At 44.9% G+C, this 18,622-nt stretch overlaps 1 pseudogene; it reads right to left on the minus strand.

Annotated features, from left to right (window-relative positions):
* Window positions 1-15,261: 15,261 nt before the first annotated feature.
* LOC136646511 (5S ribosomal RNA) lies at window positions 15,262-15,381 on the minus strand (annotated as a pseudogene).
* Between the last annotated feature and the right edge of the window lie 3,241 nt (window positions 15,382-18,622).

The following is an 18,622-nucleotide window of genomic DNA, read 5'->3' on the forward strand; positions in this document are numbered from 1 at the left end:
TGAAGAATACCAGCCATGACATCTATTCCTCATACAGATTCAAGCTAGATGCACGACAACCACCCCTGACATGTAGATCATGCCAATTTTCTATTAGAGAATCAGCAGGATGGGTTATATGGGATCCCGTTCCACCTCTTTGCTTCTCCCCTGAAATTGCTCCTTGCTAGTTGTTTTTATGATCCAGCAGAGAGGCATTTCCAGTCATTGAACCCAACTGGGAGATAAACTACTAGGGAGAAGTTAGTTTGATGAGCAAGAAGAAGTGGGTAAAAGACTCGGCACCCACTCCTATCCACCTTTCCTGTGTTTTAAATTGCCTTCATGTACACACTGTACAAGAAATTGACATGACAGGCATAAGAACACACTTGCTGGTTGTGCCACTGTCATACCTAGTCAATAGTGGTCCTGGCAATTTTCCTGCCAGGGGCTGCCCCCCCACATTTGCCACCCCCGACCCAGAAGTAATTGTGATGATGCCATCCACACTGCAGTTACTTCCATGCTGCCACCTCCTTTCCCCCTTTGAAAAAGGGGGGAAGGAGGCAGCCCAGCTCTGATGAAGCTTTTTGCGCCACTGCTAAGTGGCATGAAAGATTCCATTGGACTTTTTGGCACTGCTGGAAGTGGTACCCAGGAGGCAAGTACCGTCCACCTCCTGGAAGTGGCACTTGTTCCTGGGTGCCGCTTCCAACTGTGCCTAAAAGCTCCAATGGAGCCTTTCACGCCACTTAGCAGTAGCGCAAAAGGCTCCATTGGAGCTAGAAGCAACAAGCGCCTTCTCCAAAATTGGGCCAGCTACCTGGACATTATGAGGGCTACCCTTCTCTCCTCCCCTTTCTTTAAAGTGGACAAGAGAGGGCAGCCCTCAGATGTGGCTGGAATCCATGCTGACAGTGGTTGAAGAAGCATAGCCACTGCTGACGGGATCCCCACTGATCTGAGTTCCACTCTTTTCTCCTCCCCTTTAAAGAAAGGGGAGGAGAAGAGGGCAGTCTTCAGATTGGGAACTGCTTCAGCAATGGCTGTGAGAGTGCAGTCACAGTTGGCATGGTTCCAGACTGCACAAAAAAACCAGTGGGGGGGAGGAGCGGGTCGCGGCACCACCCACAAGCCTGGCACCCAGGGCATTTACCCCCCTGGGTATGCCACTATGTCTAGTTGTGCCCATAAAAAATTAACATGTTTGTTTCAGTTTGGTAGTACAGATACAATTACTTTAAATTTGAATTTCTGTATATATATTTTTTTAAAAATATATGCTATCAATATTTTCTTCCTTTAAGATCTAAGATATTATGGGGAGTATACCGGTCTTATACCAGTTAATGTCAAAGTGTGCAGTGCAATCCTACGCATGTTTGCTCTGAAGGAATTTCTGCTGTATTTAATGGGCTTACTCTTAAGTAGGTCTGCGTAGAAGTGTAATCTTAAGGCTCAAACCTACCCTACTTTCCAGCACCAATGCAGCCCTGAAGGAAGGGAACAAATGTTCCCTTATCTTGAGGAGGCCTCCATGACTGCCCCTGCCAGACCTTTGCACCAGGAGGTCTGAGGAGTGGAGGTGGGTTCCTGTCCTGTCTTCACTAACCTCTGACTGCACACTGAGAGTCAATTTCCAGCCTTTGTGCCCACACTAATTTTGCATGACAAAGTGACTGGGTAAGTAAGGAAAGAGGAACAACCTAACCCAACCCATACACAGTCTGGGGTAGGATTAAAAACTGCCCACCAACAGCCAATCAGGCAGGCAGAAAAATACTACCTGGCCCTGACCCCTAACAGCAACCAGTTAGGCCCAGACTTTGGCAACAGGATGGTGGGTGGGAATCCAAAGTGCATGCAGAATGGCCACTATGTGAGGCTCAGGTCAAGCCACTCCTCCACTGCGCATAGCCACCAATGGCGTGAAACTAACCAAGTCTCACCAATGGGAAGGCCTGACAAAGGCTTTCATTTGTGCTATTTTAACTAAACATTCCTAGAAAGTACTTCTCATTTGATGGCGTTCGTCTCTAAGCGCTATTGTACCAGTTCCCTCAAGTTTTCCTAGAAAAAGGTGCAACCTCCAATCAGACAACTTTTGCCACCCAGATTGTGTGTATGGTTTGAAGATAAAAGCAGTCATCTTTCTTTCGAAATCTACATAATTTTTATCCCAGATGGAAATCATATGTCATATTCTCCAAAGAAAGAATACTAATATTGATTATGTGTTTACAATTATTTCTGTACCACAAAATAAACACAATTTAATCTATTTCAAATGGCATCTATTTGCATCAGACTGATTGGATTTTGTTTAGTCCAAAAATGAAAAGACACCGAACTGGATGTATTTCCTTCTTCTATCATATAGCTAAACTATGATTCGACTAACAACCATTTTGTTTACACATTTTTACAACCTGATTGTAGTCAAAGCATAGAAATACTGTATTCTGCAGCAGATTTCGAGTTTGGATAAAAGTGGAGCCGGAAAATTACAGTCCAACAGTATAGGTGCATTTTTACAGAAACTTTTTTTTCTGGAATGCAGTTATGATTTATCCTCTTCCAAATGAGAATGAATTAGTGTTTTAATCGCTCCCTGAAAATCATTATTTCACTCATAACATTGAATTTATAATTATACATTTTGTCATGTTGAGTCAACAACAAAGGCAGTACTGAAATTCTCACAGCATTCATGCAGAATCTCAGCTGACACCATTGATTAATTATTGCAATAAATTAACTAGTATACAAATGAATCGAAATCAATCTTGAGTTTCTCTCCCACCCACAACTGACAAAGACACACAGCCCGCTGGCTGTAGGATCTATCCTAATTCAGTCCTGCCCAGAAAAGGGGGTGGGACGACAAAATTTTACATAAGAACATAAGAACATAAGAACAGCCCCACTGGATCAGGCCATAGGCCCATCTAGTCCAGCTTCCTGTATCTCACAGCGGCCCACCAAATGCCCCAGGGAGCACACCAGATAACAAGAGACCTCGTCCTGGTGCTCTCCCCTACATCTGGCATTCTGACTTAACCCATTCCTAAAATCAGGAGGTTGCGCATACACATCATGGCTTGTACCCCATAATGGATTTTTCCTCCAGAAACTCGTCCAATCCCCTTTTAAAGGCGTCTAGGCTAGACGCCAGCACCACATCCTGTGGCAAGGAGTTCCACAGACCGACCACACGCTGAGTAAAGAAATATTTTCTTTTGTCTGTCCTAACCCGCCCAACACTCAATTTTAGTGGATGTCCCCTGGTTCTGGTATTATGTGAGAGTGTAAAGAGCATCTCCCTATCTACTCTGTCCATCCCCTGCATAATTTTGTATGTCTCAATCATGTCCCCCCTCAAGCGTCTCTTTTCTAGGCTGAAGAGGCCCAAACGCCGTAGCCTTTCCTCATAAGGAAGGTGCCCCAGCCCCGTAATCAGCTTAGTCGCTCTCTTTTGCACCTTTTCCATTTCCACTATGTCTTTTTTGAGATGCGGCGACCAGAACTGGACACAATACTCCAGGTGTGGCCTTACCATCGATTTGTACAACGGCATTATAATATTAGCCGTTTTGTTCTCAATACCCTTCCTAATGATCCCAAGCATAGAATTGGCCTTCTTCACTGCCGCCGCACATTGGGTCGACACTTTCATCGACCTGTCCACCACCACCCCAAGATCTCTCTCCTGATCTGTCACAGACAGCTCAGAACCCATCAGCCTATATCTAAAGTTTTGATTTTTTGCCCCAATGTGCATGACTTTACACTTACTGACATTGAAGCGCATCTGCCATTTTGCTGCCCATTCTGCCAGTCTGGAGAGATCCTTCTGGAGCTCCTCACAATCACTTCTGGTCTTTACCACTCGGAAAAGTTTGGTGTCGTCTGCAAACTTAGCCACTTCACTGCTCAACCCTGTCTCCAGGTCATTTATGAAGAGGTTGAAAAGCACCGGTCCCAGGACAGATCCTTGGGGCACACCGCTTTTCACCTCTCTCCATTGTGAAAATTGCCCATTGACACCCACTCTCTGCTTCCTGGCCTCCAACCAGTTCTCAATCCACGAGAGGACCCGTCCTCTAATTCCCTGACTGTGGAGTTTTTTCAGTAGCCTTTGGTGAGGGACCGTGTCAAATGCCTTCTGAAAGTCCAGATATATAATGTCCACGGGTTCTCCCGCATCCACATGCCTGTTGACCTTTTCAAAGAATTCTATAAGGTTTGTGAGGCAAGACTTACCCTTACAGAAGCCATGCTGACTCTCCCTCAGCAAGGCCTGTTCATCTATGTGTTTTGAGATCCTATCTTTGATGAGGCATTCCACCATCTTACCCGGTATGGATGTTAGGCTGACCGGCCTATAGTTTCCCGGGTCCCCCCTCTTTCCCTTTTTAAAAATAGGCGTGACATTTGCTATCCTCCAATCTTCTGGTACCGTGGCCGTTTTGAGGGACAAGTTGCATACCTTAGTCAAGAGATCTGCAACTTCATTCTTCAATTCCTTAATAACCCTTGGGTGTATGCCATCAGGGCCCGGTGACTTATTGATCTTTAATTTATCAATGAGGTCTGAAACATCTTCTCTTTTAACCTCTATCTGACTTAACTCCTCGGTTAGGAGGGGCCGTTCGGGCAGCGGTATCTGCCCGAGGTCTTCTGCCGTGAAGACAGATGCAAAGAACTCATTTAATTTCTCTGCCATCTCTAAGTCTCCTTTTATCTCCCCTTTCCCTCCCTCACCATCCAGAGGGCCAACCGCTTCTCTGGCGGGTTTCCTGCTTCTAACATATTTGAAGAAGCTTTTATTATTCCCCTTAATGTTGCTGGCCATGCGTTCCTCATAGTCTCGCTTGGCCTCCCCTATCACCTTCTTACATTTCTTTTGCCACAGTTTATGTTCCTTTTTATTCTCTTCATCAGGGCAAGACTTCCATTTACGGAAGGAAGCTTCCTTGCCCTTCACAGCCTCTCTAACTTGGCTGGTTAGCCATGCGGGCACTCTCCTGGATTTAGTGGAACCCTTCTTTCTTTGCGGTATACACCTCTGCTGGGCCTCTATTACTGTTGTTTTAAGCAGCCTCCATGCACTCTGGAGAGACTGGACTCTTTTTACCCTCCCTTTCAACCTCCTTCTAACCAGCCTCCTCATTTGAGGGAAGTCTGCCCGTCGGAAGTCAAGGGTTTTTGTTAGAGATTTGCCTGGTATTCTTCCCCCAACGTGCACGTCAAAACGTATCGCAGCATGATCACTGTTCCCCAATGGCTCAGTAACGTTTACATCTCTAACCAGGTCCTGCGTACCGCACAAAATTAAATCCAGAGTCACCTGTCCTCTGGTGGGCTCCGTGACTAGCTGATCTAAGCCACAGTCATTTAGCACGTCAAGAAATCCGGTTTCCTTATCGTGACCAGAACACAAATTGACCCAGTCAATATGAGGATAATTGAAGTCCCCCATGATTACAACCCTGTCCTTCCTTGTCACCTCCCTGATCTGTTTCCTCATTTCAAGGTCCCCATCAGATTTCTGGTCTGGAGGACGATAGCACGCCCCCAGTATTACATTGCTGCACAAGCCTGGTAATTTAACCCACAGAGATTCTACGGTGGAGTCGGACCCACCTTCAATCTCTACTTTGCTGGATTCTATCCCTTCCTTAACATAAAGGGCCACCCCACCTCCAACACGCCCCTGCCTGTCCCTCCTGTAGAGTTTATAGCCCGGGATTGCGGTATCCCACTGATTTTCCGCATTCCACCAGGTTTCCGTTATGCCCACTATGTCAATATTTTCCCTTGTCACCAGACATTCCAGTTCTCCCACCTTTGCTCGTAGACTTCGGGCATTCGCATAAAAGCATTTATACACGGAATGCCCCAGGATGGGCTGCTTATTCGCTCCTTTGTCCCCGCATCCTCTCATTGTGCCAAACCGTCTATCACATCCCATCACCCTACCTTTCCCAATTTCTTCTCCTACCCTGCCTTTGTCTTGTTGTTCTCTAACCTCCCCCATCCCATTTTGTATGCTGATTCAGCCTATCCCTCTTCTATCTGTCCCAACAAAAGAGACAGCTAGTTAAGTAACCATATCTGGAGACAGGCAACTGTTTTTAAGTGAATCAAAAGTGATTTTAGGAACATTAATTCCCATGGTATGCAATTTTAGTTTGTTTTGTTCTACTGTCTTCTCTGGTTGAATAGACTTCAATGCATTAGTGACATCAGGGTATCTGGTCCTTGGCCAATGACCTATTTGGGTTCCCTGGTTGGCACACCTGTGAAATGTGCCACTCCTCACCAAGCTTTGTTGCTCCCTTTGTTGGGCTGGAACTGGGCAAGATGGGACAATGGTAGAAAGGAGGAGGGGGAGAAAGGTGAGTTCTGCTGCTGTAAGACCTGGATAGGATTGGAACCCAAGCAAAAATCTAGAGTCAAAGGGAGGGATATCAAGTACCAGCTGTAGGTCCTCAGGATCATGTGGGCCTTCAGCCAACCCAATGTGCTTATGCTTCATCAGTCTCTGAAAAATACATTTGCAAGAGACCAAAATGGGATGAGTGCCCACACATATTCAGATCTCTAGAATCCTCCCCCCCCCCAATAATACTGTCTTTCTCCAGTCCATGTTATGCACACTTGAATAAACTGACTCAGAACAGTTGCTGATATTAGAGTCCAGGCTAAAATATGTTGCGAGATCTGACAAAGCACTTTCTTAGTTGTACTTCTTGCCATGTTGGTCATGTGACTTGGCTTGGCTTGATTTGATTGAGAATAGTAAAACACACATATGGAAGTACCCTCAAAATCTCGATTAAGAGGGGGCCTAGTTTTTAATCACATATCATCTAGATGATGGATATCTTTTTAAACCCTTAAATAAAGTCCATGTGTACCGAGCGCAACTATGAATTTGTGCCTTTAACTGTAATTGTATTGAAATGGATGTGTGGTGCGTGATGTATTCAAAACGAAAAAAGATGCAAAGCATGTGACATTAACTGGGAATTAAATGTCCTGCAACTAACAAAGCTCACCAGTGAGCATTTATCTTATCTTACCATTTCAGAGCGGAATCCTCTGTGATTATCTTTTTAACTGCATCTTCAAGGATGAAAGGTGTAAAGAAATACATGGTGTTCAATTGCAAAGACTAGGCTGTCAGCCAGCTGCATGTTTAACATTTTTTTACCAAAATATTTTAACCGTTTTGGATTATTACTCTCATGACTCAGAGAAGAAAAAGAGAAAATTGAAGAATTGGGTAACCTCATCCTATGGGACCATGGTAGCTGGCACAATTCAAATACTGTAGCTTTGGAAGTCCTAAGGGGTGCCTGCTCCCATAACCCTTTGCTTCTGCACAATGAAAATTGGAGGGTGCTCATTCTCTGGGTTCTTTGGGTACTCCTGCCATCTGAGGTGCGGTGAGTAATAACTGCACAGAAGGCTTTTTCAGTAGTGCCACTCAACCTAAGGCATCTCAGGAAGGGCTATTGGCACCACCTGTGTGTCTTGCTCCTTTGGCCACTGGGTAGTTTGGGGCCATCTGCAAGCACATGAACACTGCCACTCACCACCGCATCTTTGTTCCCATCCATACATACTGCTGGTTACCTGGTTTGGGGGGATGTGATGGCAGGAAGGAAGAAGAGAGGAGGAAGTCCTACCCACTCTCCACTCCACTGCCTCTCCACTCCACTCCACTGCCTCCAGTCTTTGTCCTTTATCACTTACCTGTGTTGGGGCAAGAGCAAGTGGAGGTGATTGGTGGCAATGATCTTCTAGTTGGTGACAGCAATTTGGGGCAACCTGTGCGGCAATGCAGCTGTGCCGATGTGGCTTCCACTGCATCCTATAAGGATGTTTTGACTGCTGGAGGTTTCCTCAGAGTAAGGGGATATTTGTCCCCTTGCCAAGGCATAAGCCCCAGAAGCCACTCTGGATCAACTCAGACCTGCAGCAGCTCAATCGCTGGCACAAGTCAACATTGATCCATGAAAGCGGATCAGACCCAGGAAGGTAGCCAGGATTGAGTGTGCACCACTGCCACTGATCTCACCCCTTGCCCCTCCTGGGCCTGATCTGCCCTAATCCCCACTCCCATCATTGCCCCACTCCACCCACCCCTCACCTGTTCAACCCACTTCCCACCTCCCACCAACCCCTGCGCTCCCCTGTGCGGAGCTGGCTTACCTCCTCCAGCAGGTGACTGGTGTCCATTGGTGTGCAGAGCTGGCACCTCTTAGTGTGTGGTGGCAGTCAACCTGTGTGCACTGCCCTAGTCACATTTGTGATGGCTGTAATGGAGGTTACACTGGCGGAATGCTCATACTCCTTCAGTAGGATTGGGCCATTAAACTTCCAGGGGGCATTTGTGTTAGGACAGACAAAGAATGTAGTAAGGGTTTACATTCTATAAATCAAACATCTCCTGGAAACAGATCTGTTTCTCATCGCAAACTCGTATCTGGATTTTACACACCTAGGAGAAGACTAAACTACAACCGTTTTCCTATAGATGCGCAGGAAGTTGTTTTGGTTTTGTTTGAATGGAGATGCATACAGACCTATGAGCACCAGATTAGAATGCAGACAGATGGATTGCCTTGGTGTTTATGAGACCTGAATTCAGGCTCCTATATACTCTAGTTCTGTCTTCATGAAATGCCAGTTCTACACTGAAGTTATGAACTCTGAGGTTTCCTGTTGGAAAGAATTCACTCCTATTAAATAGCGACCCATCTGCTAGTTGGGCAATCCACAGCATTAGAAGAACAATCAATCTTATCGCAACCTAGCTAGGAAGGAACCAGCAGGCCTTTTCTTCATTATGACTTCTCTCCTTTGATCTTCTCCCCCTTCAACCTCACTCCACTTCCTCTTACAAGCCATCAAGCTCTTTGGCAAAGGTGTTCATATCAACACCATCTGGTAGTCTGCAAGAAAGAAATGTTTCACTGGCTCCCAATAGACAATCCCATGCTGCTACCCATGATCTGTTGATGTGATTTTTTAAAAAAATATTTAAGAATTATTGTCTAATGATGGAGAAAAATTAGCCTCCCTCCCATTTGTAGGATCGGGAATGGTCTCCTTTTATGAGTCTCCTTTTATGGTCTCCTTCCGCACCATTGTTCACTACAAAATAAAATTGGCTGTTGTGTGCAAACACTGTGATTTGGGGAACCAAATGTTTATAGAGGCACCATACCTATATTCTCATGCCACTTGGTACATTTAATTTACACATATTATGTACCATTAAAGCTTAGCAATGTAGCTGAAATGTGAATTTCCTGACTCAGAAAAAGGCTCATATAATGCCTTCTTTGTGACTGATTTTATTCAAAATAAAAGAACGACTTTGGTCCTACGTTCCACCCCAACATGCACCTTCAAACAGATTAGTTCCTTCCACCCACCCTCCTCTCTTACCTGACTTTCTGTTCTGACAGTGATAGAATGGAATTGTGGCCGCCGCCACAATTAAGTGGTGAATTGCCATTTCAAATGCTGCTTCCCCATCCTCAGTGAAGTGCCAGCTCTTCATCCTCCACCACTTGCCTTTCTTCATCTCCCTGTATTGAAGAGAAAGAGGGAAATGGAGGAGGAGGAGGAGAAGTCGGAGGCATTCTAGGTCACTACTCTTCTATCTTCTACACCAAGACTGGCTGAAGCTATTGGGCTGCCTGAAGCAGTTTGGTAATGCTACCCACCCACACTATGTACCCTTGGCTCCTTCTTCCACATGGGTTCTTGAATCAGAAAGGCATGTGGGGCACACTGAATCCATCCCAGCATTCCCTGCATTCCCTGCTTCATTTAAAGAGCATTTAAACAATGAGAAATCTGGAGCGTGCTGAGAGTGATTCCAGTGTGCCCCACATTTCCTGTTTTGTTTCAAGAGTCATGGAGAAAGTGCAGCAATCTGGCCATCTGCCTTCTTCTCACATTGCTTCTTGCTCCATTGGGCTCCTTTAAAGAGCCTGGTAGAGGAAGGTGAGGGAGCCAGTTTGCTGCAGTCTGGGGATCACAATGCAGCAATCTAACTCCATTATCCATGCAGGCTCTTTAAATGAAGTAGTAAATGCAAAATCTACTGGGAGAGATCCCAGCACACTCCAAATGTCCTGAAAAATGGGGCAGTTAAGGAGTCTACAGTAGCCTGGAGGGAGTTAGCAGATGTCCCCAATCTGCTTCCTATGTGAATGGCACTTCATGAACGGGCTGGCCCTGCTCCACATGTCCTTTCCTTCCACATTTCCCTCTTTATTTTTGAATTCAAGCAGTGGCAGGAAGCACAGAAGCAGAGGGTGGCAGCGGGGACCCCTCACCAACCTACAGCCTGGGTGGACCACCTCAGTCGGCATCATGGATAAGACAGCACTGAGCAAGCAAGCAGATGGATTGGAGAAGAGCTTGAAGTCTTGTGTAGATTCGGGGAAGGGAGCAAGCCCTATTGTGCACCCAGTGACTTCACTGGAGGAATGGTAAAGTCTGAATGGAGCTTAGAATCAACTGTGCTATTTGGGGGGAGGGGGTTGGAGGAAAAGCCTGAGTTTTCAACTAAGCCCAGTGCTGAATCTGAGAACATTCTACCCATCACTAATTAAAACCTGCCCTATGTAAAAGCTATCGTCCAATGATGCTTGATGCATAGGTAACTTCAGAAAGTAGGATGATAAGGGCCCAGCATCCTCTGGAAGCAGGAAGTGTATGAGCTGAATGGGGAATCTGCTTGTGGGGAAACTGAATTCAGGGTCAGTGCCATGGAAGAAGGCAACTGAGTCTGTACTCCTATGCCCACTTCCTTGAGAGCGAGATCCATTGAACTCTGTGGGAGTCGGTGCTGCATAAATAGATACAGAATGGGAGGGAGCACAGCATTCAGAAAAGAAATCCAGCTCTGAAATCCAGCACCTTAGGCACCGCTGTGAATGCTAAATGTAACATTTGTTCACTGTGCCAGCATTAACCAGAGGTTTGAAATGAGACCCAAGAATAGGGGCACATTGCCAAGTACTCACCCTCACATTTTCTACGTCACGCTTATGTATGAATTTTATTAACAGAATAGGTAGGGGGCGGGAGAAAAAGAAGCCTGTGCAAATTTGTTTTTTTTCTTCCTTTCTTTTCATGTAGGGCAAATATTTCACCATTTGCTACCATACAATTTGCTGCTTTTCATATCTGACAATGCCTCGATAATGATAGCCTATTAAAAATATCTGTTTAAAGTTTTTCTCTCAATTTTAGCTGTATGCAGACTACTCACCTACGCTTATTCCCCGCAGATAGTTCCTTAGCATGGATGAAATGTATTTTGCTTTGGTACGGAGCTGTGAGAGGCCTGCTGATATAATGTCAGGGACAGAATTGTACTGCTTCAAACTCCTGAATGTGAATGAGTAGTATTAAGTAGCTCCGTCTGCCTAATTACCATTACTGGTAGTCACTTTCTATTCAAACACACAATTCTTTAGCAGCGAGAGAGATATTGATTCACATTAGCAAAGGGTTCTACGGACCCACCAACGGAAACAATTATCAGTAAATTACTGCGTCGAGTATTGTCTTATACCAGTGTTATGGGGAACTAAAATCCAATGGGGTTAGTTAAAGCACCCCCTACCTGTAAAGTGCCTTTGCTTTGCGGGACTTTGAAGTTAATAATAGTAAGAGTGAGTTAGGGAGTGAATGAGTGGGATACTAATGGACAATGACAGTTTGTTTTGCTGCTCTGTTTGTGGGATGATCAGGGAAATTGTGTTTCTCCCTCCCTGTTGTTCAGGTTTGTCTAAGATACACTGGACTAAGGATCACTACATCAAACCAAAACAGAGGGTATTGTTTTTGCAATATAACATGGGGTTGTATCCTAAATGCCTCTTTTGTGAACAGAAAGCACTTCTGTACATGCAAGAAGGCAGGATATTTGCTGATCTCTCTTTAACCTGCAACCCTTTGAGCTCTATACAGTTCTGTACCAGGAGATCCCCTGACCCCTTTGAATGGATATTGGGGGAGAGGGCGCAGGCAGTTTCTGTACTGAGAAAGGCATGGGGAAGTTTGCTTGCATGTGAATCCTTATGCTTGCACTCTTCAGGATACAAACAAGTTATTTTATTGATATGTTCAGAGTTATCTCAAATGGTTGGATTTTCACATTATGCTGACCAAATACATTGATGTAGCTGGGTTGGATATATCCGAGTCAAAAAGTGAAGTGGAAATATTCAAATAAATAAATATCCAGTCAGGAAGAACAGCAGCATTGGGTGTGAATATCTGTGGATAAGGATAAGGTGGGGTGAGAATGAGTGTAGCAAGACCAAATACTGGCCATTGTCAGGCTTGTTTGAGAAATGTTCATTCAAGCTTAAAGAGCATTACCCAGAAAACCGGCATGAACATGCAGGGCTGATCCAACTATGAAGCAAATTATGTGGTTCACATCAGCAACAGGTGGTTCGGGAGTGGCAGATTTGGGGTGCTGTCTACTGGGCAGGAGGGCTGGCATTTAGCGAAGACAAAAGCCAACTGGGTCATGGAGGACGAGGCAGTCCAACCAGCTTTCTCAGGATCGCCACCCAAGCATCCCAGACCCAATCAAATCTCATCCTCTGGGTAGGACTGACAAAGCCATTCCTATCTCTATCCACTAGGCAGAGTGGTGGTAATTTCATTGAAATTAATGGGACTTAAGTGACTCATTCTAACATCTCTCACTGATATCAGTGGGACTTAGTCATAACTTCCTTTCTTTGCAGGCAACCCAGAGTGATTGTTTTTCATCCAACATACTGACTTTAACAATCATCAGCCAATTGAATCATAATGAAGATGGTTGCTTGAAGACAACACAACAAAAAGCCAAATGTTTCCTAAGTACTGAATGGGTAACCACTGCCCACTTCTCCCTTCTGGATATTTTCCAGCCTGGGAAACAAAAGACAACATTTGTTTATGAAATGTGAATTTAACTTTCACAAAACTCAGGCCACCAATCAGTCTGTCCCTTTATCACGATTTTCACATTCTTCTCCAATCATTTATATTCCCCCTTGTTACTTTGGTATCTAATATGTCAAGTCACATTCTGCTCTAAGTTAAAGCAGTACAACGTTGTCATATTTTCCTAGTGGCAGATGTTACCAGAGTTTTAATACAGATCATCAGTTCCAATTACATCAGTGGGGAAGACTACAGTGTTTATCCTTTATCTAAACTATCAGTGACAGTGTTAAGATGTTTTTAGCTTTCAGAAGAGCTTAGCTGCTGAATTCGCTCCCACCTTTGGAACAGTGCTGTTCCTGAATGTTATGAAATTTCCACAAGTTGACTGAAATTAAGTTTTTTAAAAACAAAAACATATTTTTATTTGGCAAGTCCTATAACTTGTCCCACACTCTATTCTGCAGGGCTGGACCAATACCGCCTGAAGCCTAAGGTGACATTGCAGCCCCCCCTTAACCAATGATGCCCCAGCCTCTTCTCCTCACACTTTCCAATGTTCTAGTCCATCACTATCCTCTGCTTTTCCTCTGTTTGGCATTTGCCTGCAAGGGGCAGAGATGAATGTACGCAGGATTGCTTCACAGTGGCATTGCTAAGGGGTGACTGGGGGGCAATTGCCCCAGGATCCATGCTCAATCCTCAAAGTCCTTACAAACGCACTTCACTTTTTCACAAAAACCAGAAGTACAATGTTTCTGGCAGGTCTTGTAAGGCCTTCTGAGGATTGGGGAGGTAGCAGATGGCCTCCCTGGGCCTCAGAAAGGCACCCCCTGATTACCCCCAGCATGGAGCCTGGGGCAGTTGCCCCCCAGCCACCCCTTAGCAACGCCACTGTCGCTAAACCCAAAACACATCTTCAAATCCATGGTGGACACCTGACAAGACTGAGCTCAAAATGGCCCACTACTCTGGGAAGTTGGAAGAACAAAACAATAACATAATGAAAAGTGTTGGCTGGGGAACAAAGGAGGAGAACGACATCCAGAAGGTTGTGGAACATTCATCTAGCATGTTGGGATTTGCTTCTCTTACAAACATTGAAAGATGCATAGATTTTGCAGCAGTATTATGTCAATGAGTCATTTGGAAAGGAGCAGCCTGCCATAAGGTCTCAAAGCCATGTCAGATGACTGAATGACCAGTGCCATGATAGTTCCTTTTCTTCTGTAGCTCCTTAGGAATCATGGTGTCAACATCAATTGACATGACATGATGGCTTGAAAATACTGAAGAGCTGTTTTGACATAGATTAATGCTGCAGATGTGTTAGGAATGACGCCAAGAAACTCAGATTACTCTTTCACATGTGAGAACACCCCAGAGTTGACAGCACCTTCAGAACTCAACCTTCCTCCTCTCTTGTTTGAAACTCTGTACCCTCCTATTCAGCAATAGTCTGTTTAGTTTGGCAACCCATCGGATCTACGTTCCTCATCACTGAAAAACCTGTGACTCCCAAGTAGTAAAAAAGAATTAATAACAACTTCAGTTGCCAAAAGTAAACACCCTTCTCTTTCTGCCTTGCCTGAGTATGAAGGAAATCTCTTTGTCAAAGTGTAAGCAGGCAGTGAAGTAGGTGTGGATGCTTTTATTATTGCGTATAGATTATAGTGACATTGTGAGAACAATTATTTTTAAAAAATGATTTAGCAAATAGCCTCAGTGTTGTTGTGCCTGGGATCTTTGGAGACAAGAATTACAAGGGTGAAATCACCATCCACACGGGTTTCAACTCCTTTTTCAATTTTTTTCCCCTAGCATTTCTCAACACTCAGTTCTCAAGTGTGCATGTGTACATAATTGTGCTGCTCCCCCGAGCGAGAGATTGGAAGTCAGAATATAAGTGTCCCATCTCTTCTCCAAAAGGCACCAGTTCCATCAGATATCACTGCACTGATTCATATGCTTGACGGCTTTGCGCCAGGACCAGTAAGCTCTGAAGGAGTGGCACGTAACACACCAATTACTGAATTGCACCAGGTTTAAAATCAGAGACCAGAAACTTCCAATGCATTTCAAACCCCACAAAGGGAAAAGCCACTGGACTACTTTGAAATGAAGAAATGGCAGCCAGGAAGAACTTAAAGCTCCGCCCACAACTTCTCTGTTCTGTTTCCTAAAACTACATTGTTTACAAAGTTGCCAGGCTCTTTCACACATTCATGACATTATTACTAACGTGTGTGTTTTTGACCTGGTTGGCAACCTTCAGTCTCGAAAGACTATGGTAGAAGCCTACAGCACCAGGTATTCCCAGGTGGTCTCCCATCCAAGTACTAACCAGGCCTGACCCTGCTTAGCTTCTGAGATCAGACAAGATCGGGCATGTACAGGGTAACAGTTGCTGCTCATTTTTGGCCTCAGTTGCTCAGCCTTAGTTGCTGCTGTTTTTGGTCTACTCATCCAAGAACTCGATGACAGTATACAACAGCACCCGCCTCCACATGCCGCATTTTATTCTCACAACAATCTCGTGACATAAGCTATACTGAGAGAGTGACTTGCCCAAGATCATCCATTGAATTTCAGCATTCAGTGAGGATTCCTAGCTCAATGAGATTCAGTAGCATAGCTAACACAGTACGTATTGCAGGTGCTGCAATGTTGCCATATAAGCAGCCCCTCCCACTAGCCATCAGAGTCATTCGGGGCAGCGACAGCAACACGCAGGCACTCAGCAAACTAAATGGTGCATTGCTGTCTCTGCCCAGAATGGGTCTGATAGTGAATGGAAGGAGCTGCTTACACAGTACATTGCGATGCCTGCAGTACATACCATTTCTCTCCCCCCCCCCCCCAACTAACTACTGGTGAGTTTCCCTACTTCTAGTGAAACAACCCAACAAACTACCTCCCCAGTAGGCTACCATGTATAGTATAGTCCTTGAGTATCTTCTATGTGTATGAAATTTAGGTTAGAAGCTCCTTGAGGCAGGACAAGTAAAGCATTGTGTAGTAGGTTTGTAACAATGTGTGCATACATAAATAACAATAAATACTTAAGGCACGTCCCTAACTCTCAACCTCACCTACAATACAGGGTTGTCATATTCTGTGTGAGCCCACAAGGTGCTCAGGTGGGCATAGATGTGTGTCATATGGGACAAGTCTAGCAGAAGGTAGCAAGTCTCTAGGTAGCCATAGAATGCCCAAAAGCAAAGGCATTTCCTTCAACAGAGGTCTACGAGGCATCCAAAATCAGAAAGATGCCCTATCAAGTGTTCAAATTCTGCCTAATTCAAAGTGAGCCAGAATCTAAGCTGGTGATTAGCATGGATTCTAGCAAGTTTGCCCAGGCCTCTAGCTGCACCTCTGGAAATGTAATGAACTTGTAATTCTAGTCCCCTTCCATGCAGATGCCTGATCTTGTCTCATCTCAGAAGCTAAGCAGGGTCAGGCCTGGTTAATACTTGGATGGGAGACCGCCTGGGAATACCGGGTGCTGTAGGCTTCTACCATAGTCTTTCGAGACTGAAGGTTGCCAACCGAAGGTGTAATTCTGGTGCCTCGTTTGAGCAGAGGCATTGCTAGAGGGCGGCGGTGCACTAAGTTTTGCAGGGAGCCTCCCTGTAGCATGCAAGCGGCTCCTCCCCCTCCCCTCGGGAGCCATTTGTCTCCATTTAGCTTCACTGCAGCATGCAAGTGGCTCCTCTCCTCCCCATGGGGTGGGGGGAAATGGAGGCGAATGGCTCCCAATGGGAGGGGGAGGAGCCCCCTCTGCAAAACTTAGTGCACCACCCTCCCTCTAGCGATGTCTCTGAGTTTGAGGAACAGTCAAGTGATGAATCCAATTCTTCTAACTGGCCTGCAGAGTGCTCTTCTTCGAACAGGACCTCAGGCTGCTCTGAGACGGAATCTTCCTGGGTCAACGCCAAAGAGATCTCTTCTTCATCATACCTGCTAGTCTGGCAGTCAAAAGTATGGCACATAGTGCCTAGAATAAAAGCTCAGTAATGTCTGAGCTCTTTGGAAAAACGGTAGGATAAAAGCGCGATAAAATATATTTACAGAAGGAAAGATGAACAGCAGGTCTCTGAGCAGCATTATGACTGAAGCGCAGTAGACAACTGTAAATAAATAAATCAGTACATAAAATATAGAAGCTAGGGGGAAATCTCATGAGCTCTGAAATATTCATTCAAGGAATGTTACACAGGTACCTAGTGTGTCGACACAAACATTTTTCTCAAATGAAGATGTATTTTGAGCATTTTGCTGTGAAGTCAGTATTTCTGTGAATGAGTTCTCTCTTTCCAGTTCCGGTTGCCATATTTTGAAAAGAATGCAGTGAACCTGGAAAAAAGAGCAACCAAAATGATTGGTGGGTTGGGGACCTCCTTTATGTAGAAGTGCATCAGCATTTGGGGCTCTTCAGTCTAGAAAGAAGGTGCCTGACGGGAGACATGATTCAGTACCCAACCCTTTCCAACTTTCCCACTCCAAAGCAGCCATAATGCAGCCTCAAGGTAACAAACATTCCTTTGACATTCCCCATGCAGTATGCAGTGCATGCCCCATAAGCACAGTTACATCAGCACTAGAAAGTTGGCTAGGATTGGACCCTGAGACCCTGAGACATATAAAATGATGCATGAGATAAAAACAGCGAATAGGGGAAAGTTGTTTCCCTCTTGCATCATACCAGAACCATGGGATATCCACTAAAATTGAGTAGCAGGAGAGTTAGAACAGAAAAAAGATAATATTGCTTTATCCAGCATGTAATTAATCTGTGGAATTCCTTGCCACGTGATGTTGTGATGGCACCTGGCCTAGATGCCTTTCAAAGGGGATTTGGACAGACTTACGGAGGAAAAGTCAAAATGAGTATAAGCCAAAATGAGTATATGCAGCCTCCAATTTTTTGAGGTAACCTATCTCTGAATGCCAGATGCAAGGGAGTGGAAACAGGATACAGGTATCTTGTTGTCTTGAGTGCTCCCTGAGGCATCTGGTGGGCCACTCTGGTAGCTCGACTGGATGGACCCTTGGTCTGATCCAGCAGGGGTTGGTGGGGGATAGGATGGAGTCTTGGAGTGGTTAGCCAATGGATTATAGTGTTGTACTGATCTGCCCTGACTGACAATACTCTGAATTTGAGTCAGTTCTTAACAGAGTTCAGGCCCTGGATAGCCACCATTGATAGTGAGCACAGAACAAACATCACACCAACCAGAAAGTTCAAGCCAAAGGTTGCTCCTCTACCTTTTATTTGGACTCCTTACTTTCCTCACCCTAATCCCACTTTCTGTAAAGTCTTTTTCATGAAATTACAATAAAGATGCACTCTTGCGGGAGTGGGCAGGGCAGAGAAGAGGTGCCAAATGTACATATCAAGTATTTCAAGTTAAATTAGGGTATCATTAGTTGCAAGCTTAGCTTCTGGGTGAAGAGTGCGTCTGTGCTTTCATTTCCTTTCCTATCAGATATCATAAGACATCCTCCCCCCGTGAACTCTTCACCTTTTTAGTACTATTCTTCCCTATAGACAACACGTGTACCTCCATAATTCTTGCAAAGACTAAAATTTCAAGCAAGAGTCTGAAATTTGAAATAATGCTTGGCGCCAGAGCAAGTTCTGGAGCAAAAGATG

This window comes from Tiliqua scincoides, chromosome 3, assembly GCF_035046505.1.
Source record: "Tiliqua scincoides isolate rTilSci1 chromosome 3, rTilSci1.hap2, whole genome shotgun sequence".
NCBI classification, from domain to species: domain Eukaryota; kingdom Metazoa; phylum Chordata; class Lepidosauria; order Squamata; family Scincidae; genus Tiliqua; species Tiliqua scincoides.